This window comes from Leopardus geoffroyi, chromosome C3 (assembly GCF_018350155.1).
Source record: "Leopardus geoffroyi isolate Oge1 chromosome C3, O.geoffroyi_Oge1_pat1.0, whole genome shotgun sequence".
Taxonomy (NCBI): Eukaryota; Metazoa; Chordata; class Mammalia; order Carnivora; family Felidae; genus Leopardus; species Leopardus geoffroyi.
This window is the reverse complement of record NC_059338.1, coordinates 41880419-41904354: the sequence shown is the minus strand read 5'-3', so window position 1 is coordinate 41904354 and position 23936 is coordinate 41880419. Positions and strand designations below refer to the sequence as shown.

The following is a 23936-nucleotide window of genomic DNA, read 5'->3' as shown; positions in this document are numbered from 1 at the left end:
TACTAGGACCTAGTCGTACACCTAGAGTTCTTTCTCAAAGGACACATACTTCTCTGATGTAACATGAATCCACCCCAGAGTCTGAGAAATCTGCACTGTGATTTTTTTCTAGAGCTTGCCATAGACTCCTTGCTGCACTAGGGGAAATCCACCGGTGCAACCCAGCAGCATAAGATCTGGTGAATCGTGTGGCTGAGGTGGCAGGGCTGATTGCTGCATGGCCTGGACTTGCTGCAGAGCTCTTTCCTGTGTATCTCCTGCTGGATGTTAATAAGCTGGAAGCCTTCGGTGTCACCTAGTATATTAGCTGGAGTAGCATTTCTAGGGGTGTAATGTGTTGCCTCCAGAACCCAAAGGGGCACAACCAAGAGTCGTGCTTCCTTCCTTGTGGCAGCAGATGCAAGATGCAGCAGGTTTGCTTTTACTTTGATTTCACTGACTTTCTCTATTCTTTGCTGCTTCCTCTATAATGGAAAGGACCCAATGTAATGAATCTGCCACCAGATGGGCTAGGTGGCTGGTGGGTCCAGGTGGCTGGTGGCTCTCCCTGCCCAGGAACTCTGTGTAGGTTTTCACTGTTGGCAGGTTAGGCTGTCAACAGTGGCAGTAGCCATATCAACCTCAGTGAGATATCTATATTGTTGAGCCCATGAGGAGCTTCTATTCCTGTTGCCATGACTACTTTGGACTTGAATTCATTAAGCACTGGAGTATCTGGCTGAGATCCACAGAATAGGTCAACATACCATCTTGAGTTTTTGACAGCCTTCTATGCGGTGAGCATATACAAGCAAAACACACATCTTTACTCCGTGCCCACTTCAAGACATCCATCTCTATACCTTTTCCAGTCCTCCTGTCACCAATCTCCCCTTCCTGTCCTCTTCAATTCCCTAGTCATCCATCCACTGTCCATGAATCAGTGCCTATTTTCAGTACTGACAGGGTCGATAACCAAATACACTTCTTTCATTTTGCACACTGGGAGGATTTCCCTTTACTACTGTCTTAATTTGCATCTGATTTGGGCTATTACGCTGTAGCAGTCCACCTCTGGTTCATGCTGTGTGGAACCACGTATAAACCTGATCTGAGTTTTTCTCCCTCAGTCAGCTGATCATAATGAACTCCTGCTGACATCATAGGTATATACTGAGGAAAAGGAGGCAACGTCACAGGACTGGGTGCTGTGGGAGTCTAAGGCACAGCTCATACAAATTACTTGTGTCTTCAGAATTTTCTTGAGTCCTATTTCTTAGTCATTATTTCTACTGATGGTCATTGCTGCTGAGCATACTCTCAATTTATAAGTTGCTGGATCAGATATCACCCAGTTCATGATGAGCAGCTCACTTTGTATTGTCACTTAATGTCCTAAATGTCCCTACCAGGGCCCTGTAGCTCTGTTTCTTTAGAGAAAAAAGAATTGTTATCTGAAGGAGAGAGCATAGCTTTGCTCCCAAACCCCAGGAGTCTACATTGTGATTCTTCTATTAGAACTTGCTAGAAGTAAGCATCTCTCTTTGCCACTAATACTTGGAATGTGGCTGGATCTGTTAGGTCATATGACCAAAAATTGCCGTAGAACCTCTTGCTTTGGGCACTATTCAAAACTGGCAGCTTTTGGGTTATTCAGTAAATGGGCTGTAGTAACACATCAAAATTGGTGCATATTGTTTCTAAAACCAAGAAAAAAAAGCCCCTGCATTTTCATGAGGTTTCTCTCCTACTCTAGGGCATGCATGCATGCAAGTAAGGTATCTGTGGTGTTTGCTACTTTGTGTGCCTTGGGTCCAATTAGCATGCCATCAATTAATGGAACATCATAATTTATGTGGAATGTTAAGATCACCAAGATATCTTTGGCCTAGATTATGCAGAAGGCACGAAAGTTGATGTAGCCCTGAGGCAAATCCTTGCCAGTTGAAAGCAAATGGCTGCTGGTGGGTCTTGTAAATTAATAGAGGGGGAAACAAAGCATTCACTGGATCAATAGCTCTATATTAGGAGTCAGAGTCTGAGATGATTTGCTCCAATATATATACCAAATTGGAAAAGCAACTTCAAAAAAATGACTGATTGATTTATGATAATCTATAATCATTCTCCAAAATTTATCTACCTTCCTCATCCACTGTCCACGTGTTAAATGGCAATGTGAAAGTAATTGCTGCCTTGGGATCTTTCAAGTCTTTGAGAGTGTCACTAAAGTTGACAACTCCCCCGAGGATGCAGTATTGGTTTTCATTTATTATTCTCATTAGGAGACGATGCTCCAGGATGCTTTACTTAGCTGTTCCTACAATAGCCATTACTCCATGGGTCATGAAGGCAGTGTAGTGATTCTCTCAGTTGCCTAGGATGTCTGTTCCAATTATACATTCAGAAACTTGGGAAATAAGCATATAATGAGTCTGTGGACCTCTTGAGCTCACTATTGGGTGAGCCTTGGGCCAAAACATCATATTTCCTGTCCTCTATAAGCCCCTGGTGGACCTGTAGACTATAGTGAGTTTTTGGGTCCTCAAGGATTAGTATCAAGTTAGAAGGCTATGTTAGTTTCCTACAGTTGCCATAACGAATTACCACAAAGTTGGTGGCTTTAAACAACAGAAATGTATTCTCTCATAGTTCTGGAGAACAGAAGTTTGAAATTAAAGTGTTGGCGGGGCTCTTATCCCTCAAAGTCTCTAGGGAAGGATCTTTCCTCACCTTTTCCAGTTCTGGTGGTTCCTGTTGGCTCCATGCTTCTTTAACTTCTGGCTGCACAATTCCGATCTCTGCCTACATCTTCGCATGGTCTTCTTTCCTTTGTCTCTATCTCTTTTAAGGGCATTTTAATTGGATTTAGGTCCCATTCTTTTCTAGCATGATCCTTATAATTACATCTGCAAAGATACTGTTTCCAAATAAGATCATATTCTGAGGTTCCAGGTGAACATGAATCTTAGGGATCTTATTCAACCCACTACAGAGCCAGTGTTTAGTAATTCCATAAAACTATGGGTTTTTCATTTGTTCCTGTGTACAGCCAGTATAGCAAATGAATGTAGATCCTATACAGAAGGCTTGTAGAAAGATGTGTGGTGTATTTTTGTTGCAGTATTGCAGTGTCCTTCTTCAAAATGACCCAATCTCCCTTTCATTCAAGGGGCTACGGGTCTATACGTCGGCTTAGATATGGGAACCAGCTGACAGAGCATATCAAATTAGTTCTGGGGGTACCAAACACTAAATTACTACTACATACTTCTAAAGCACCACCCCCCGCTCTGGTCCAAAGAAAATTTTTAAAAAACTAACATTAGGTGGCAGTTTTCCAATATACTTAACAGTGGCCATGTAACTAGCTCCTTTGGTAGTTAAAGGGTATAGCCACACACACACACACACACACAAAAAGGAGAGCATAATAGTTAAAACAATAATAAGAAGCAATGAAAAACAACAGAAACAGAAATAAGGCAGTCGCCCATACTCCATCAGGCTTTATCATATTCTCCTACCCTGAGCTTCTAATTACTTATTCCTTTATCCTGATCAAAATCTGGATTAAGGAGTGTGCCAGCTGAGTAGGCGCCCAGAGCACCAATTAATAAGTAAACAGTGAAAAAAAAAAAATCAATGGAATACATTGGCTATATGGTGTCAGTCAATGCAGATCTTCACAGGAGGATTTTTATACAACTGGTGAAAACGTAATTTGGTCATACTCCCACCAGACTAGACAGTAATCTCAAATGGAATTTTTAAAATACGTCTGTCCCACTAAAGAGATTTTGAACAAATATCTAAAGAGCATTGGCTTGCTCAGATCACGATCTCACAGTCTGAGTTCAAGCCCTGAACTGAGCTCCATGCTGACAGTGTGGAGCCTGCTTGGGATTCTCTCTCTCTCTCCTCTCTCTCTGCCCCTCCCCGCCTTTCAAAAATAAATAAATAAATGTTAAAAATAGTAGTTCTTAAAATGTGGAATGGCTGAACTGAGTTTGCTAGTTTCCCCTCTTTCTCCAGGGGAAAGGTGGCGGCCTTCTCAGAAGGTAGCCAAGCACTTGGTTAAGTTATTTCCCATTGTCTCATGGGACTCAGACAGTATGCCTACTAAGATGGGAGGTTTAGAGTGCTTTGTAAAGAGATATCAAGTGGGATTGTGGATATGGTGGCTACTTCTTGAAGCTTTCAGTAATATCTTCAAAGAAACAAAGTTCTTTATACAATGGAATACTATTCAGACATAAAAAAAACTAATAACTAATACTATCCAGCCCTAGGAAAGAAGGAAATCTTGCTATTTGCAACAACATGGATGAAACTTGAGGCATTCATTAAGTGAAATAAGTCAGAGAAGGACAAATACTGTATGATCTCATGAATGTGTGGAATGTAAAACAAAAATGAAAACAAAACTCATAGAAAAAGAGATCTGATTTGTGGTTACTAGAGGTCAGGGGTAGGGGGTAAAGAAATTGGATGAAGATGGTCAAAAGGTACAAACTTCCAGTTATAAGATAAGTAAGTACTAAGGATGTCATGTTCCCACGATGACTATCGTTAACATGCTGTATGATATATTTGAAACTTCCTGAGAGCGTAGACCCTCAAAGTTCTCATCGCAAGGGAAAAACATTCTTTTTGTAACTATATGAGGTAATGGAGGTTAACCTAAGCTTACTGTGGTGATCATTTCACAACATATGTATGTCAACTTTTTATACTGTGTACCTTAAACTTATACAGCGCTATGTGTCAATTATAGCCTAATAAAACTAATTCTTTTCTGTTTTAGTTGGCACATCTGAAAAAAACAGGGAAGGAAAAAAATAGACAGCTTTATTAAAGAGAGATACTTTCTGAAAAGCTAAAAAATCATGTACCTTGCAGGATTGTCAAAGCGCAATTTGTCTAAAATTATCTAATATTAATGTGGACAAAGTCAGAGATGTTAGACACAGAGGAAACATACGACTAAGGCCTGGATAGAGCCAGAGTACTGAGAAGAACATGGTCCCCAGGCCGCTACTAGATAGACATGAACAAGTATGTAACGGTGTCCATAAGGAACATATGGTGCAAGCAACTCACCCGAGGTGTAGACAATAAAGGGGTGCATTATTAGTAGAGAATTTAAAACATTAATAAAATCTGTACTGGTCTCGAACCAGGAGCTCACTTCTGCTGAAGTGCATATTTTTAACCCTGTGGAACAGCATGTTCCTGCCTTTAAAAAGTAGATTTGAAATCAACTAGGACAGTGTAGCAATTGTACAAGACAAAGAAAGAAAACTTCAGTTACTCCAATTCAGTTATTCCATGTGACCTTTGGGAGTGTTTATTTATGTTGAAAATTGAAAATAGGGAAACAGAGGCTGAAGCACAATGTGTAATATTATTGTTGGTAAGTAGAAATTTTAGTTCATACCTGAAACATTTTACTGATTTTGAACAGTATTTTTTAAATTGAAATTTATTTTGCTTTCTTGATTGTTAATTATTTTAAAACTGAAGAATGAATCAAGAAAATAAAATATTACATTTGTGTTATGATTTAATAGTTGCCTAAATTGAACCTTTTATAAACATATCCATTTTATTAATATTCACCTATTAGTTATTGGACAATTATGTATATAAAATATTATTATATCAGATGGTAACCAAAGAATCAAGTTCAAACTGCTAGATAGATATAAACACTATTGAATAAATATTATGCCTTTCTCTTTCTTAGTACTGTAATATTCATTTTATTTTTATTCTATCCTTTCTACTGCTGTGATTACATATAGGAAATTCAATAACAGAAAATTCACTGCCTGCAGTTCTCTTCTGGCCATTATTGTTATTTGTTTCATTTCATAAATATTATAAAAAATAATTTCATTGTTTAAAGGAGCAGAGTGTTTAAAATGATCTCTTCTGGACTTCAAATGAGTTGATAATATGGAAGCTCAGTGAAGGCTACATGGAGGTTAATATACTATTTCCTCTCTCTGTCTCTTGTTCTGTCTGTCTCTGTTTCTTTGTATCTATCTGTCTATCTATCTATCTATCATCTATCCATTCACCCATCTATATAAAATTTTCATTAATAAAGTTAAAAAATTATAAGGACCAAATACAAACTATCAGGGGTCATATCTGGAGGGATTAGAGGGTCAAGGTTATAAAGGTAGCCATTGTGAGATGAAACTCACAATGGGTAAACAGAGATTGGACCCGAGTAAATTCCTGGCATCATTCAATGTGCCTGCTTAACTATAGTGAATGTGAAGGTAGCTACAAAGTTTCAGGAATGGAACAGACTCAGGCAAATTCATAACCGCCAATACAACTTTTAAAATTACAAAAGTAGCTCTCAGATTTGTGTTACTACTGTGCATATCCCTTGGAATTCTTGGGACCCCAGGATGAAGGAATCTAGGATAGATAATGGATTGTTATTTTCTTTTGTGGGCTATACCCATGAAGTTAATTTGGATAGAGGGAGTAGCAAAAATTGAGGACCACCAATACCATTATACCATCAGGAACTAAAGTGTTCTGGTAAATGATACTCCTCTGGACCCTGCTTCAATTAAGATCCTTTATGATCACAGAGGTTATCAGATCCCAGTAACGCAGACTTCTTGGAGACCTGCAATGAAGAACATTGGACCCAGGGCTGGAGAGCCCAGAGTGAAGGCCAGTTCAAGTAACCGGATGATTTCTGCTTCCTTGTTTCATCCCCCACATAGCCATGCCGTGTGTAATAACTTCCACGAACCTGCATTTGTAGGGCTGTTTGCTAATTCAGGGTTTCCCACTGAGATCTGTACAAGTGCAGCGGTTTTGTTTTGTTGAGAAAATGAGCTATTTGTAAGTGGAGTTCAGTTTAATGGATTTCTGAGCTATTTTTTTAGAACCAATTTTTTTAACGTTACCTTTTTAGACTTTGTGGTACTCTTTCCTCCATATCACCCCCAGTGGAAGGCTGTTGAGTAGCACTTGTACTGTAAGTTAGGGTGACGATGGGGGAGAAATAAGATCCCATCATAGCCCAGCAAGCTCCTTAGAACTGAGGGGCAGCTATTTGTGTCCTAATGGTGGTTGGCTACCCCTTTGCATGAGGATCTCGCCCTGGCTACCTTTTTTCTACAGGGCTTGGGCTTCCACCTTACTGCTTAAACTTCACCCTGCATCTCTTAATCTTTTCCCTCTCTTTCCCCTATTCCTCTCCACTTAGCACTCTTGCATTGAATCATCCAACTTCAGAGGCTAGAAGGACTTTACAGCTAATGTAATCCAACTCTCTCATTAACAGATGAGGAAACAGAAGTCCCATAGTTTGGGCAATTGGCCTGTGATATATCAGCCAGGCTATGGTAGGGCTTCACCTACAAATGAGGTTTGCCTTCTCACCTAGGACTCTTGCACAAAACTCTGCTGTTGCCATGGTTCTGAAGCTAGCAAGTCAGACGATTTGAGGTACTTATGGATGGATGAATGCGCAGCCTCAAACAATAGCTCTCTCGATAAAAAGAAAATCTGGCTGGTAATTGAAACCTCTGAACCACAAGCAGAGAAAGAAGTAAAAGGCTTTGCAGCCCGCTGCCCTGCCTGAGGGCGGGCCGGTGCAGGAGATGTGGAGAGTGGGTGGACAGAGGCTTGGGTGAGGCCCTGGCTCCACTGTGTCCCATCTGGATCATGCGGGAAGCCCTTTGGTTGCATGACACTGTTGTAGGCACCCTGAGGATTTTACATCACCCAAAGCTATAAATGGTTTTGCATTAAAAAAAAAAAATTACAGGTCTCCCACAGCCCACAAAAATATGCTCCACCCAAAACGAAGCCCATAATTTGGCTGCATCCAGCTGGGTTCAACAAAATCGGAGCCAAGGTTGCTCTGTATTGTCCTTAGAGGTGGCTTAACATTAGCAGGAATGAAAGAAATGTAAAGTTACTCACAGTGGGCTAGATTTTCTCCATAGGGAAAGCTCTAATAGTTACACAGCAAGACCTTGGCGTCAGCCAGGTAAGGTCTACTTGCTGCATGAAAATCACTTCCAAGCTATTATTTATAATTTTATAGCATCTCGCATTTGCAAATTGCCTAGTGATGAATTGAGGCAATTTCTTTTAACAATTCTGAGTGGGAGGTTGAGGAATTTAACTCTTCTTTTACTAAGACACAAAGATGTTGAGACAAATAATATGCATCAACCACAAAAATACCTGGACAGTCCTATTTATTTTGGCCAGGACCTGTGGTCTGCGACTTGACCCACTTTAGGACGACCAAATGTTCCAGTTTGCCTGGGATGGAGAGGTTTCCTGGGATGTGGGCCTTTCAGTGCTAAAACCGGAACAGCCCCAGGCAAACCCAGACAGTTGGTCACTCTATCTCACTGAGTGATGTTCTATCTCACTGCATGGTGCTAACTCCTGGCCATTTCATTCTGCACATCTAAAATGAATATGGCTCTATTTCTTTTTAATCCTAATCTGTTTTACTTGCTGTGTTTCAGAAAGCACAGCCTGAAAGCAGAGTTTTTGCTGCCTTCTCACATTAGAATCTTGTAAAATAGTATTAACTAGCTGATTGCTCTGCGCTGTTCCATTTAAGGAATTCAAATGCCCACCACTGACCTCTGAAATGTTTTTGGTATTGTGTGTCCAAAAGCAAAACACAAGCAAGGGAATTCGATTTAACATTTAAATTAAGTAATCTGACTTGGACAGATTCTCTGTCTCCTTACACATAAAGGTCACACTTTATATCTGGGGTATTTTCTCTGATAGGAGAATATTTAAATTTATAAAATTCAGATAGCCACTGGATAGATATAAAGAAACAATTCATGGGGTGCCTGGGTAGTTCAGTCGGTTAATCATCTGATTCTTGATCTCGGCTCAGGTCATGATCTCTTGGTTCATGGGTTCGAGCCCTGGCTCTGCACATCAGGCCCTGCGCTGATAGCATGGAGCCTGCTAGGGATTCTGTCTCTTGTCTCTCTGACCCTCCCTCACTTAGGCACGCACATGCTCTCTCTCTCTCTCTTTCTGTCTCTCAAAATAAATAAACAAACTTAAAAAAAATGAAATAAATAAAAAAGAAACAATTCACCTCTGGCTAAGGAACACTTGAGTCAAAGTCAGTCCCAACTAGAATCACAGACTGTTTTATCACCAGCCAAGAGGATAAGGGCCATGCATGCCAACATTTTTATTAGTAGGATGTCATAAATTGGATAAAGCTTTCATTAGCATTACAAGATTAAAGATCCAGAAAGGTCTAAGTGAGGCATTATAACCAATGGCAGGGCCTATTGAAGTGAGGCCTCAGGAGACAGGTCAGAGGGGAAGTAGGCCCCTAACAAATTGCAACTAACAGTCACCACTGCAGATAAGCCTTTATCTGTGGAGTTCTGTTACTAATACATTCCGTTGGCCCTTGGTGGGAGATAGCATGACCTATTTAAAGGAGGTTGGGGAAGCACAGAGGGTGCAAAGAAGGAATCACACAGATTCAGAACTGGATTGAGGGTCAGGTCAGACAGACAGCTGCCTTAGGTGCCAATTTCTAAAGAGTACTTTCAAAAATAAAGTAGAAATATGGTGCCAAATAAGCTTAACACAAGATTCCACATATAACTGGGAAAATGTCAAAGTAGCCTCACTTCAGCGTGTAGATCAGGCCTTCCAGTGAAAATAAAATGGCACTCTTCCCCCATGTCCCTCCCTCACCACCACTCAGTTAATCTGAAAGGCACTCGCTTCTTAACCCACCTGGGATTCCTATTTCTCAGTCCGTCCTAGAGAAAAGCCTAGAGTGTTTTTCATGCCAACCACCTCTGGACCAGGTTGTCTCTACAGAAACTATCATTCTCTGAAGCATTCAGGTGCCAGTGGTAGGGATTAACGCTGTGGACCTTGAGGAAGGTACTTAAAAGTTATCCTCTGTCTAGAGGATAGGACAGCCTATCTTCTGTCTAGAGGTGCCCTCAGATCACCTTGAGCCATCTTTTGTCTCTCTTGCATGGTCCCTGCTTGGTTAGCCGGTGTAGTTGTGTGCAGGCATCCGTTACCTTGGAGAAAAGGGGAAAATGGGTCTTTTTGTGATCAGGGAAAGCCCATCATGATACTACCTTACCTTAAGAATCTTTAGGTCTTCTCCCAGAGTCTGGAACATCAGCCCAAATCTTCCTTTTGTTTTGGTGAGTTTCCCTTTGGGAACACTGTGTCTTTAGGTGAAATGGTTCATCCTCACCTCACCAAGTCCAAAAGTATTGCCTGAGGGCTGGCTTTGACAAACCATAGGAGCTTCCATTGCCTTGGAACGTCGATGATGCTTTAGTTAGCTTATGGCCCAGGCAGGAAGGCTCCCAGGTTGTAGCTGCTTTGGCTGGGCACCAAGAGTGTGAACTTAGCTCAGAGCAGGGGCTCCATTGTACCATCGATCCAAACTAGCAAGGACATCAATGAAGAGTAGATGAGCTCTGTTGGATCGTGCTACGCCAGCTTTTGAAAGCCCCGTTTGGCCCACTTGGGTTATTCGCCAACCTCTGAATTAATGACAATGGTTAGAATGATGATATACTTGGATTGGTCAACTTGCTTGGGCATATCCCCAGTGAAGCCAGAAGAGGGATGGAGAACTGTGACTGATGGCATCACCAGGACTTGCCAGGGAAGGAAAGCATAAGTCCCCAAAGAAACGAAGAAGTTTGTTATCAAGACAAAAGGGGAACTGCCATTTCTGGGCGAAGTCTTATTTTTTCAATATTCTCTCACCGCCTACACAAGATCAGTGTTTTTACACGATTCATACCTTTGGCAGGAAGTGGAAGATCGACAAAGAGGTGATCTATTTCCCCTTGCTCCAGGTAAAAGATTAACATGATTTTCCTATAACCCACTTGAAACATTACTCTATTAAACTGCTAGTGGGAATACAACCCAGCTTCTCTTTAAAAGTATTGTTGAGTCAGAAAAAATATAATGAACTAAAATAGAAAGGAAACTAAATTCCTTCATACTTCACAAAATCAGGCAATTAATGGGAAAGACATCTTTAGAAAATAAAGAAAAAGACATCGTTCCCTTACACATAAAGGCATCTTTTCCCAGGGGGCCAGGTACAGTCTCTACTTCATTAGTTCTCATCAAACCTCAGAGTGAGAAGAGACAAATATAGAAATATGGTATCCTCTCTCCCTCTCTCCATCTCCGTCTGTCTGTCTGTCTCTTCATTTCAGAAATTCAAGAACTGAGACTTGAAAAGTGATCAGGCTGAGCTGTCACACGGGGAGTGTCCTTGGTGGCTATAGATATGTTCAGCATCCAACATTTTTTTCTGAACAGAGCCCGAGAGAGGAGGGGCATCGTTGATGCCTGAGACATGAATGGAAATGTAGGTCCTCTTGCACAGTCTCCTGTTGCCTTTGTTGGAGTGTTTTCTGAGAGGAGGCAAGACCTCACACTCTCCGACTACTTCCATTTGCCCAGGAGATTTAGGTAGACAGTGCTCAGCGACATTGTAAAGCAGGCAACTGAAGTTTGTCTTCATTCTCCCAGTGCCCAGGGCCCCCTGCGCTCTGCTGGTTTTCACCAGCAAGAGAGAGAAGGATGTGATCTTGGTCCTTTCACATCAGGGTGAATGAGCTGTACTCATCACCAAAGAATGTTAACGCTGCAAACTTAACTCTAAATAGTACATGAAAGATCTTGCCCCTTTGAAACAAAATTGTAAGAAAAGAGAAACAGAGACAGCCTCCCAGAATTTTACCATGAGTGTTGCTACAAGCGTTTGTAAGAGATTCTTGACATTTGGGGGCATGCGGGTGGGAAAGAGGTCATTTCTGCTTCTAGTCGGGAGAACGGCTAGGGATTACTTTAACCCAGCTCTGTTGGAAATAGGCTGGCTTATTCCAAGGAGAGGCTGGGGGCAAAATGGCCTGGATGCCACCACACAAGCGGAGGTCTTTACCTACAGTCACTCTCTCTGTTGGATCTCTCTCCTTTTTCCTCAGTTCTCAGCATGGCACTGGTCTCACCTTGCTACGCTTCTCTCTCCCAAACCTCCAGGGACCCAGAATCAAGTTCTCCCACACCTCTGACCACCCCTGACCCTATTACTTTCCCCTCTGGTCCAGGTTTCAACCATCTCTCATTGAATCCCTTAGTATCAGTCGGTGGTCCTAGGCTGGACAACCTTGCTGGTACTGTTGAAAACTTAGATCTAAAGACCAGTGGTCATCAACATTTTCTTTTTGCCAGTTCAGTCAAGTAGAGAAAAAAATTCAATAAGCCACCATATTTCCTTCACTTATATTCAATAATTACCAAGTTTTTGCCATATGTACTTGATCTATCCCCCCTTTTGATGTCTTTACTATTTTTATTTGCTGAAGCACTTAATTAATTAAAAGTAATCTCTACACCCGACGTGGGGGTCAAACTCACTACCCTAAGATCACAAGTCTTTTTTTTTTAATGTTTATTTATTTTTGATAGAGAGAGAGAGAGACAGAGCATGAGTGAGGGAGGGGCAGAGAGACAGCTCAAACTCAAAGACCGTGAGATCATGACCTGAGCCGGAGTCGGTCACTCAGTCGACTGAGCCACCTAGGCGCCCCCTAAGATCACAAGTCTTATGTAGCACTGACCGAGCCAGCCAGGCACCCCTATTTGTTGAAGTACTTTAAAGCAAATACCAGACATCATATTATTTCACCTCTGAATCTCTCAAAATATTGACTTAAAAAAAGAAAAGATAACCACAATGCTATTACCACACCTACCAAAATTAACAACACTACTTTGGTATCATGCATACCCAGTCTGTAATTAAGTTTCCCTTATTGTCTCTAAAGAGTCTTTTTATAGTCAGTTGATTTGAATCAGGACCCAAACAAGGTCTCCATATTACATTCGCTTATCATGTAAGCGTTTGAAATTAATTTCCACGTCCCTGAGTGGTTTTGTTTGGGGCTTATTTTTAAAAAGCCACCTAAATAGCACACCTTGACCTATCTAATTATAACGCTTGGGGTTGTTTTTTGTTGTTGCTATTGTTTGGGTTTTTTGTTTTCACTGAGATGAGATCTGGCTGTGCATATGTGTGGTGGGGGCCGAAGGGGGGCATTAAGATACTGGCATCTGAAGAGGCCAGTGGCACCGGATTCATCTGCAGACCAGAGACAAAAATAATAATTAGAGCTAGCACATATTCAACGCTTACTATGTGCCAGCCATTGTTCTAAGTGATTTAAATGTAATTATTTCATTTTTAAAAGATGACTGCTTTAGGAGAGTTTTAGGTGCTGGTGAAATAAGAAGAAAGCACTGCCTTGTTTGGTTGGGGGAAGGTTATCTAAAGAGTTCACAGAGCTTGTGAGGGTGTCACCTGAGGGAGCAGAGGTGGGTGCAAAACACTTCGAAGACTAGCTGAATGTTCTTCTCCACCTCCAAATGTAAAATAATGTAAAGGGGATGTTTCTGCTGCCACAAACATTTTAGAGGGTCTCAGAAGGGAAGTAGAGTACTGGTGACCCTCTAATCCCTTGTCCTGGACTGGTCTATTTCTTTCTCTCTCCCATCCCGATCCTGTGCCTTAAGTCACAGTGCATGGTCGCCAAATGTCACATCCCTGGCGGCAGCCTCAGTGACTCATCACCAGTAGTGGGGGTAGAAGACTGGCTGGAATGACTTAGCCTGGGGAGGCTTTCTCAATGCTCCTGTGAGTAAGTGGGACTATAATAATTTTGGTTTCTTATTCCTGAAATGGGACCATAGGCTGTATTGCAAAACTTGGAGGGCCCTCGTTATTAAATACTGCTTTCTACACTAAAGGGACTCCGGAGTCTGACCTTGAAAAAATGAGGATACAGTGTAGCTCACAGGTAGGAGCACCATGAAAGATGGGCCTAAGCAGAGAGAAAACTCTGGGCTTGAGGTGGGTCAGGGTCAGGGAGTCACAAGAGACCTGACCACTGGGAGACTGTGAAGATGAAGTCAAGGACAGGCCAAATTTGGTGCTGGGGAAAGACATGGCTGGACACTAGATTCTACTAGTCCAGGAAGCCAAAGTAGAGATGAGGCAGTCCAAGTTCAGATCCCTGCTTAAATGAGAATCCCAGGGCCTATCTGAGAACTAAGCTGGCAGATGTTAAGTGAATGCCTAAAACCAGGGTGGCACCGATCAGCATAGGACAATTCCTCTGAGTGTAATTCTCTTTCATCTGGCCTCAGTTAAAACCAGAGGACCTGATACAACAGCAGGCCTGTATCACCTTGAAGGTACTGCTCTCTGAACCTAGTGTTTTCCCTGTAGGACTGCCTTGTGGGCAAGCAATCCTGGACCTTTCCGAGCCCACTCCCCTTTGTTGTATCTGTCCACATAGAGCTGAACGCTGCTTTGTGGCAGGTGGGTAAATAAAAGGGAAGAATTGCTCCTTTGGGACAGTCCAGGTCATTTTTCGTGAACTGGGAAATAGAACAAGGAGCCATTTAGGCAAAATATTTGGATGTAATGTCTACCCCTTATTGCAACCCTAGTTTCTCTATCCATGTGGACCTTTGAGAAAATACATGTTTAAGATCCATAAATGTCATTATCTTATTTTCTGCCTTAGGGACACAAATCTATATAGAGATCCACAACCAAAAATAAATAGGAATTTAAATCAAATGGGCTTGCACACCTAATGACCCCCTTCAGTGGTGAAAATGTTAATGATAGTTTAGTTTATGGAAACCCCGGCGACCAGGTTCCAAACAGTCTCAGCTGGGAAACCCAATTCTTTTTCTTTTGGAAATTCTCAATGATATGTTTTCAAAGCAGCTGATAAAACAGTTAATTATAGTGAGGTGTTTGGCTCCTTTATAACATACACTTTCTCCTACTCTATGATTGGAGCTTCTTGTCATGTACCCTGAGCTAATGCTACCATATATTTTTTCCCTTTGGGGGGGGGTGGAGAACCTCTCTAAATTGCCACATAGGTAGAACTTCAGATAAAAAGGCAAAATCTAGCATGAGATCATTCAATTGATTTTAACCAAAAGTCTGGAGAGCTAAGTACCCCCACTGCTTCCATTTCTCCAAAGCCAAGACCTTTCTGGGGGTGAAAGTCCCTTGACCTGAGCCTGGAGGGCTTTTAGCTAGTCAAGAAAAGAAACTGCTCTTTTGGATATGTGGACTATAAAGAAACAAGTAGCGAAAAGACTAAGAACTCTGGTATCACTCTTGATTTGAAGTGAGCAGAATCAGTTCTTAATGCTGCTGGTAGCCATTGGTTCCCCATGTAACTCAGAATGATGACGAGTTGATTCAACTCAATATAGGCTCATAGATCCAACTGCTCACTCCACATCTCCATTTGGAGGTTGGATGGACATCTCAGACATGTCCCAAACTCAACTTCCTATTGAGGCGCCACCCCCACCTCCCTGCCTCTCCTCACAAACCTGCTTCCACTGCACCTTTCCCATCTCAGTTGATGGCAACTCAACTTTCCGGTGGCTCAAGCCAGAAACGTCCTCAATATCTTTCTTTCTCTCATTCCCTACAACCACTCTGCCAGGAAATCCCTTGGCTCTACCTTCAAAATATATTCAGATTCCACTTCCTGTCTCCATCTTTACCACTACCATCTTAATCCAAGCCACTCTTTATTATCTGTTCCCTGCATTCCTGAAAAAAAGTCTTCCACTTTCACCCGTCTACAATATATTCTTTTTAAAATTATTATTATTATATTTTTAGAGAGATAGAGAGCACAAGCTGGGGAAAAGGGCAGAGGGAGAGAGACAGAGGGAGAGAGAGAATCCCAAACAGGCTCCACACCTAGCCCAACATATGGCTTGATGCCATGACCCTGTGACCACAACCTGAGTGGAAACCAAGAGTTGGATGCTCAACTGACTGAGGCACCCAGGCACCCCTCTACAATCTATTCTTTTTTTTAAAGCTTATATATATATTTTTTTATTTTGAGGGAGAAAGAGGGCACAAGCTGAGGAGGGACAGAGAAAGAGGGAGAGAGAAAACCTCAAGCAGACTCTGTGGCTCCAGCACAGAGCCCAATGCAGGGCCGATCCGACCAATTCCCAAGTGGAAATCAAGAGTCAGACATTCAACCGACTGAGCCACCCAGGCACCCCTACAATCTATCATTAACGGCAGCCAGAAGGATGCTTTCAAAACACATGGTGTCACTGCTAGTCACAATCTTGAAATGTCTCCACACTTCACTCAGAGTGAAAACCAAAGTCCTTACAATGGCTAACAAGAGTTTACAGGATCTCTCCCGTTCTCACCCCCACCTCTCGGTGTCATTCTCTCTTTAGATGTCACCTACTATTTCTCTCCCTCTTACTTAGTTCGCTCTAGCCATGCTGGCCTTGCACAAGACTGACACAGGCTTGGCACACGCCAACTAGACCTTTATTTTATAGCTCAGTGGCTCTTAAATTTTAGGGAACATCAGAGTCCCCTGAAGGGGGATTGCTGGGCTGAACCAGAGTTTCTGATGGAGACTGAAAATGTGTGTTTCTAGCAAATTCCCAGACAATGTTAATGTTGCTGGTCTGGGTGGGGATCACAGTTTGAGAACCACTGCTATAACTGTTCACTGTTCCTTCTGCCTGAGCTCTTTCCCTGTGTATCTCCTTGACTTATTCCTCCTCCGTCAGGCTTGTGCTCAAGTGTTACCTTCTCAATGAAACCTAGTCTGATCTCTCTACTTTCTGTTGCCACCTATGACCTCACTCCTGTCGCTCTTGATCCCCCCACCCTGCTCCACTCTGATTTCTCTGAAGTGCTCATCACTTTACATTCTGTATAATTTATTTATTTTATTTAATCTGTCTCACCTACTAGAATATAAGCTCCTCAAGGGAACCACCTTCTAATTTGTTCACTCCATATATCCAACACTTAAAATAGTGCCTAGCACATAATAGATGCTCAATAGATGTTTGCTGCATGAAAGATTCAATACTTAATGTTCCTGTAAATTACAAGGATGAGAATCCTAATCTCTTCAAAGGCTTCCTATTTTCATGCTCGTTCCTTTATATGAAGTGTCTTCCCTTTTCTCCATCTCTTCACCTTAAATTTATTTATCTTTTAAATCATATCATTCTCTTTTAACTGCTTTCTACTGCAGTGACAACTCAGCTGTTCCTAACTACTCTCATTAGTTTCCTGGGTGTTATTTTGGTGCCCCTGGTTATAAGAGCACTGAGAACAGAGACTATGTTCTGAATCAATGGCCAAATGGTAGGATCTGAATACATGCATGTTGGGTGATTGAACATTACTGTAAAGAGTGTTTAATAAAGCAATAGCTAGGATATTCCCACTTATATAAATATCAACAATTTGCAAGTCTCACATTAAATTAGTCTAATCTTCGTAAGAATTTTTTTGGATTGAGTAGGAAAGATATTACACCCATTTTACATCGGGGGAAGTGAATTTAGGCTGAAATTCGGACAACAGTATCCACTTCATCCGGACTACATGTTGAAGTCATGGAATTTGCTACCACAAAGCTAGAACTCAAAATATGTTAGTTTTCTTCCCTAAGAGATCTTAGAAAAGCCATTTACATAAACCAATATTAACTGAATTCCTACCATGTGCCAAGAGCTTAATAAATCTTAAGCTTTATATTTCTAAATCTTTTTTTGTTTTTGTTTTTTGAGAGAGAGAGTGCAAGTGGGGGAGGGGCAGAGAGAGAGGGAGACAGAATATGAAGCAGAGGGAGACAGAATCGGCGCTGTTAGCCCAGGGGTTGATGTGGGGCTCAAACCCATGAACTTGACCTGAGCCGAAGTCAGATGCCCAACAGACTGAGCCATCCAGGCGCCCCTATATTTCTATATATTAAACTACAATCTGGTGATATATTGCTTATTCCCATTTACGGATGAAATAACAGACCCTGAAAGGTTAAGTAACTGGCACAAAGTTTCACAGCTAGAAAGTGATGGAGCTAGAATTTGAGCTCAGCTCCCAAATCATGATTTTTTTCCCTTGGGCAGAGCATGGTGCCTCTCTGATGGCTTGAAACTCAGGTCTTTTGACTCAGAGTTCAGGGTTATTGCGTGTATACCAACCACTAATTATTTTGCTGTTCTGTACTAATTGTTAATTAAATGATTAATTTTGAACAAATTTTATAACATTTTAAATAAAAATTAAAATAAACTTTAGAAAAGCTATTTGGTTCAGCCACAGGGGTGGTGAATCTTTTTCTTTTTCTTTTTTTTAATGTGATATTTATCTGCATATTTTTCTTTTTTTCCCTTTTTTAAAAATTTAAATCCAAGTTAGTTAACATATAGCATAATGATTTCAGGGATAGAATTTAGCGATTCGTCACTTACACATAACTCCCAGGCACCCCACAGCAAGTGCCTTCCTTAATGCCCCTCACCCATTTAGCCCATCCCCCCACCCACCACCCCTCCAGCCACCCTCAATTTGTTCTCTGGATTTAAAAGTCTCTTATGGTTTGCCTCTCTCTCTCTTTTTTCCTTATCTTTCCTTCCCTTCCCCTATGTTCATCTGTTGAGTTTCTCAAATTCCACACATGAGTGAAATCATCTGATGTTTGTCTTTCTCTGACTGACTTATTTCACTTAGCATAACACACTCTGGTTCCATCCACGTTGTTGCAAATGGCAATATTTCATTCTTTTTGATCGCAGGGCGGTGAATCTTAACGACTACTGCCTGATTTTTTTTCCCCTTTGGCTTTTACATACATAGAAAGTTAAAGCTGGAAAGGACCTTAGAAATCATGGGTCTTACTCTTTGGGTTTGTGAATATGAAAACTAAACCTTGCCCCAAATCAAAGCTAGGGACAGGCTGAGACCGGGGCATGTTTTGTTCTGTGCAGACCTTTCTTTTGCAGAGAGCCTTTTTGAAGGCTTTTTGGACAAGCTGAATGGACATCTGGGTGCTGGTTTGCATGGAAAGCTGGTAGGCAATGCTGGTGTCGCCTTGTGGGAACAGAAGCACTCTTGAGAGGCTTGCCCTTTCCTCCATTAGTGGCAGCTGCTTCTTCAATATCCTGCCATAATCATTGCATCACATGGCAAAAGTCATTTGCAGAAAGGTAGAAACAGTCAAGCATTCACTGGTGTAGCACCCTAAGGTCCCAGCTCAGAGGACCAGGAGGAGCAGGGAACAGGCTGAACACTGGCCAAGTGCCTGACCGGCTCCTGTCTGAACTAAGAGCCTGACGTTCTACTATGGGTGTGTGCAGTGTGAGATCACAGGCAGCAGCCTCTGGTTTCCAAAAGACATTTTCATATAAAAGGGAGATCCTAAGACCTTTGAAAATACCCACAGAAGGGTCTCTGTTGCCACTTGCCGAGAGTGGACAGGGGCCTGGAATCCACAACCACGGCGCTGAGATCGTTTCTGTTAAGCAGGTCACACTATGCTGACCATGTTTGAGGCTCATCTTTGTAGTGACATGGAAATGAAGGTAGAGGGAGGGCTCCCGGACCTGATCAGCTCAAGTCTGAGATGGGAGTTTGCTCTTCTCCCCACTCCTTTGAAAACATCCTGGAAAGATGTCCAGCAAGTTCTTTGAAATGTTTTTTTGTTGATTCACACTTTAACATGACCACAGTCTTGGGGGTAATTTTAAGAGCAATCTTCTGCATGTCTGTATAACATTGACCTTGTCAGTTAGTGGGCTCTAAAAGCTGGTTCTTTACACTGGAATGTATCAGCATTTCAAAGTGGAGCCTTGAGGCCTGTCAGACACCCCCACTGCAGAGTAGAAGCTCAAAATATTTGTTAAATAACTTCTTGGGAAACAATTTCCTCATCTGAACTGAAAGCTGATCAAAGGCATGAACTTGTTTTTTTATACCCTTTAAAAGTTGGTCTCTCTCCCTGTTTTTAAATGTTTATTTATTTATTTTGGGGGGAGCACAAGCCAGGAAGGGAGAGAGAAGAAGCCGGCTCCTTGCTGATAGCAGCAAGCCCGATGTGGGACTTGAACTCATGAACCTTGAGATCATGACCTGAGCAGAAGTCTGACACTCAACCGACTGAGCCACCCAGGTGCCTCTAAAAGTTGGTCTCTTGTGTTCACTTAGGCAAAACTCTTTGTTCAGTGCTGAGCAAGCAACAGATACTGAGTATACACTTGATGGCTAAATGAGCGGGTTACAGGAGCAGAGAAGCAACAATGATTTAGAGCCTTGTTTTTCGGGTTTCTCTATATTCCCTGGCTGTGTCCTCCCATCCTCCACCCCCCTCAGGACCTCACACCATCACACACAGTCAACGCCCACCCTCTGCCATCCACCCTGCCCCTGGCACCAGAGAGGGCCACCTGAGCACTTTTTCTATGTGGATTTTGCCCGAGGCTAGAGCCCTGCCAAACAATTACTTTCCAGGAACCATACGACTCTGTTCTGTTTCTGTAATGCAGCCAGAGTGGTGTGCCAAGGAACTGTGCAAGGGTGGGTCGTTCATGCTACTCTATCAGAAAAATCCACCATCAGGCTGTTCGCCCATTAATTAAATTGCCTAGTGTGGATGGAAGGGTGGGGAAGAGATCTGGGCAAGCTGTCTATTCCATGTTTAAGTGAATTTATATTCAACTTTGAAGAGGGATTGCAATTTTTTCTTCTTTGAGATCGAAATCATTTTACGAGTAAATACTGGAAGAGAAATGTGATTATGTGACTTTCTTTTTCTATTGTATTATTCTTATGGCTGATTATTGCTTTGATGTCTTCATTAAAAGATGATCTTCCTTCAAAATAAGGCTGGATCTTATGTCAGAATGATTGCAGGAAAGAGGCCTGGCCGAAGAAGCAAAGAAACTCTGGCTTCAGAAACGTTCAAGGTTTAAACATTGACTCTATCTCCGTAAGCCAAAGTGTCTGTTCTAAAAGAAGGTGATCATAGTATCCGCCCTACCTATCCTAGGAGATTCTTTTGAGGGGTAGTCCTCCTAAATGCTCCTTGAAAAATTATATAATGTATTATTTTTCAATATGTTAAGGATGTGTTCCTTTGTTTCTTTTTAAGAAACTGCTGAGGCTAGTGATGACCATTATGTTATAAAAGGCCCCAGAAACAGGGTCAACCCTGTGTAAAGGTAGGAGGGAAAAATGGCGATGGGAAGAGAAGGAGGCGTTAGAGTGCCCCCAAGTGGCGACTTGGGTGTGACGTTTGGGAGGCGGCAGGACGGACCGACCCCACTAGGGTGACCTGCAGTGAAAAAGGAAACCATACAAGAAGTCAAACTCAATGTCTCATAGGAGCATTTAAATACCATAAAAAAAAAAAAAAAAAGAATGTATTTCATGCAAATTGTGCTCCAAGTCACCAGCCTCCCTTTTAGGGTCTGCTGCCACTTTACATTCAATTTGCTGCTCTGGTGAACACAATGAAGTGTTTAGATTCCATTAAGAAACCTCAAAAAAAAAAAAAAAAAAACAAAAAAAAACAACCTTGAGCCTTTAGACTTAGAGGAAAGCTCTTTAAAAGCTTCTCACAAGCTATTATTTGTGCATTCAGAAAACCATTAGGACTTCCTCCTTTGGAAATCTGTGTGATTTTTTAGCTTCTGATTTTAAACATCAATATTTTCTTACCATGACCATTATCCTCAAGAACAAATTTCCCCGCCTCACCAGATAGTGCAATTTCTGAGATTCCTGGATGTGGGCTGGATTTATAACAGTAATAAAGTGACATATCTGATGGGAGGAAGATTGGAATCAGAAGGAGTTGGGGGAGTAGAAAAGTGGGTGCATAAGTGTCCTGAACGCTTAGAAATGCCATGGGAGTCACGGGGGGGCTCCGGCCAAGCCTCATGCCCGAGACGGATACTTGCCAGTTGGCGGAGGAGATACTTGGGGACCAGACTGAATCACAGTGGGAAACATCTCCTCTTTCTTCCTGATACTCTCAAGAAATGGGGACTAGGGCAGACCCCCAAGAGGCATCCTGCCATGGCTGGGAGAGGATGCAAACTCTAGGGCAAGCTCTTAGGCTTAGCCTCCAGCTCTGTCACTAGCTGCTGAGTTTAGGCAGGGAGTGGTGTCTTTAGTTGCCCCGAGGGCAAAATCCCAAGTAATTCATATCAAATTCCACAATCTTCTATTTAACAAGACTAATATGCCATCTACCCAGCAAATACCAAATAATAAATTGGATGGGCCTTTCCAGTTCTTGCAAAGGAGAAAGTAAGAATATATGTGTAGATATAAAGAATGTAGGCTTTAAAGCCAAATTGCCAGGGTTCAAATGCCATCCCTTCCACCTACTAGCTAGGTGTCCTCTTATTGTCTCATTAAGCCTCAGTTTCTTCATCTGTAAACTGGGAATAATAATAATTTCTATCTCAGAAGGTAGTTGTGAGGATTAAATGCAATGGTACATATAGATTTCTTAATACACTGCCTGACACAGAGTAAGCACTCAGTAAATAGTTAACTACAGTAGTATTTTTCATCCTTAATATTTGAGACATGATGTTATGATGCCTGGTCAAGTTGAGGAAGACTGGAATGTCAAAGACATCACCTATGTAAATGTTTAAATCAAAAGGGCTTTCACAGAGTGTTTGACCTTCACATTTCTGTTTTTTTTTTTTTTTTTAATTTTTTTTTTTTCAACGTTTATTTATTTTTGGGACAGAGAGAGACAGAGCATGAACGGGGGAGGGGCAGAGAGAGAGGGAGACACAGAATCAGAAACAGGCTCCAGGCTCTGAGCTATCAGCCCAGAGCCTGACGCGGGGCTCGAACTCACAGACCGCGAGATCGTGACCTGGCTGAAGTCGGACGCTTAACCGACTGCGCCACCCAGGCGCCCCACACATTTCTGTTTTTAAAAAAGGAATTAGTTGCTTTTATTCCTAATTGCAAAAGTATACATGAACACAATGTACAATTTGGATATTTTAGAAAGGCATAGAAATAACCATTGTTAATTATTTGATATATAATAAAAAATATATAAATATATGTGTATATTTTAAACTAAACTGAATTTACACTACAGTTTTTAATCAGGTTTTTTGCACTGTGTTGTGAACATGACTTAAAAACATTTTTTTAAATGTGTATTTATTTTTGAAAGAGAGCGACAGAGCATGAACAGGGGAGGGGCAGAGAGAGAGAAGAGACACAGAATCTGAAGCAGGCTCCAGGCTTTGAGCCATCAGTACAGAGCCTAACGCGGGGCTTGACCCCACGAACTATGAGATTATGACCTGAGCTGAAGTTGGACGCTTAACTGACTGAGCCACCCAGGTGCCTCTGGACATGACTTTTTAAAAAAACATCATGTTTTACTTCTGTAGACATTTTATTGCTGAATATGCAATAATTTAATCGGTGTTATATTGTTGAACATTTTGATTGTTTCCAGTTTTTACCTGTTAAAAATTATAATGCTTATTTCTTAAGGATAAAAACTCTAGTAGAGAAAGATGGGACTACTTCAAGGCTTTTGATTCTTGTTCCCAGATTTTCCACTAAAGAAGTGGTACCAGTTTACATTCCTCTCATGGGTAAAAGAATGCTCATTTCTCTGAATATTATAAAAATGTTTACCAATTTGATAGGTGAGAATTCGTTATTTTGCATTTGGATTTCTAGTGAATTTGAATATTTTAAATATGTTTATGGCCACTTATTTCTTTTTTTTTTTTAATTTTTTTTTTTAACGTTTATTTATTTTTGAGACATAGAGAGACAGAGCATGAGTGGAGGAGGGACAGAGAGAGAGGGAGACACAGAATCAGAAGCAGGCTCCAGGCTCTGAGCCATCAGCCCAGAGCCTGACGCGGGGCTCGAACTCACGGACCGCGAGATCGTGACCTGAGCTGAAGTCGGACGCTTAACCCACTGAGCCACCCAGGCACCCCAATGGCCACTTATTTCTTAATGGAACATGCATCTG

At 41.7% G+C, this 23936-nt stretch overlaps 1 long non-coding RNA gene across 3 annotated transcripts in view; it reads left to right on the top strand.

Moving 5' to 3' along the window:
• Nucleotides 1–23936, top strand: part of LOC123586467 — a 44919-nt gene that overhangs the window by 6398 nt on the left and 14585 nt on the right. Inside the window, exon 1 of one of the 3 annotated variants that reach the window (XR_006706809.1) lies at nt 5305–5395. The exons of 1 other annotated variant lie outside the window; for it this stretch is intronic. This is a non-coding gene — a long non-coding RNA (uncharacterized LOC123586467). Of the gene's footprint in view, nt 1–5304; nt 5396–20775; nt 20918–23936 lie in introns of those variants that run through there. One more of the 3 variants, XR_006706810.1, reaches the window with a different exon arrangement.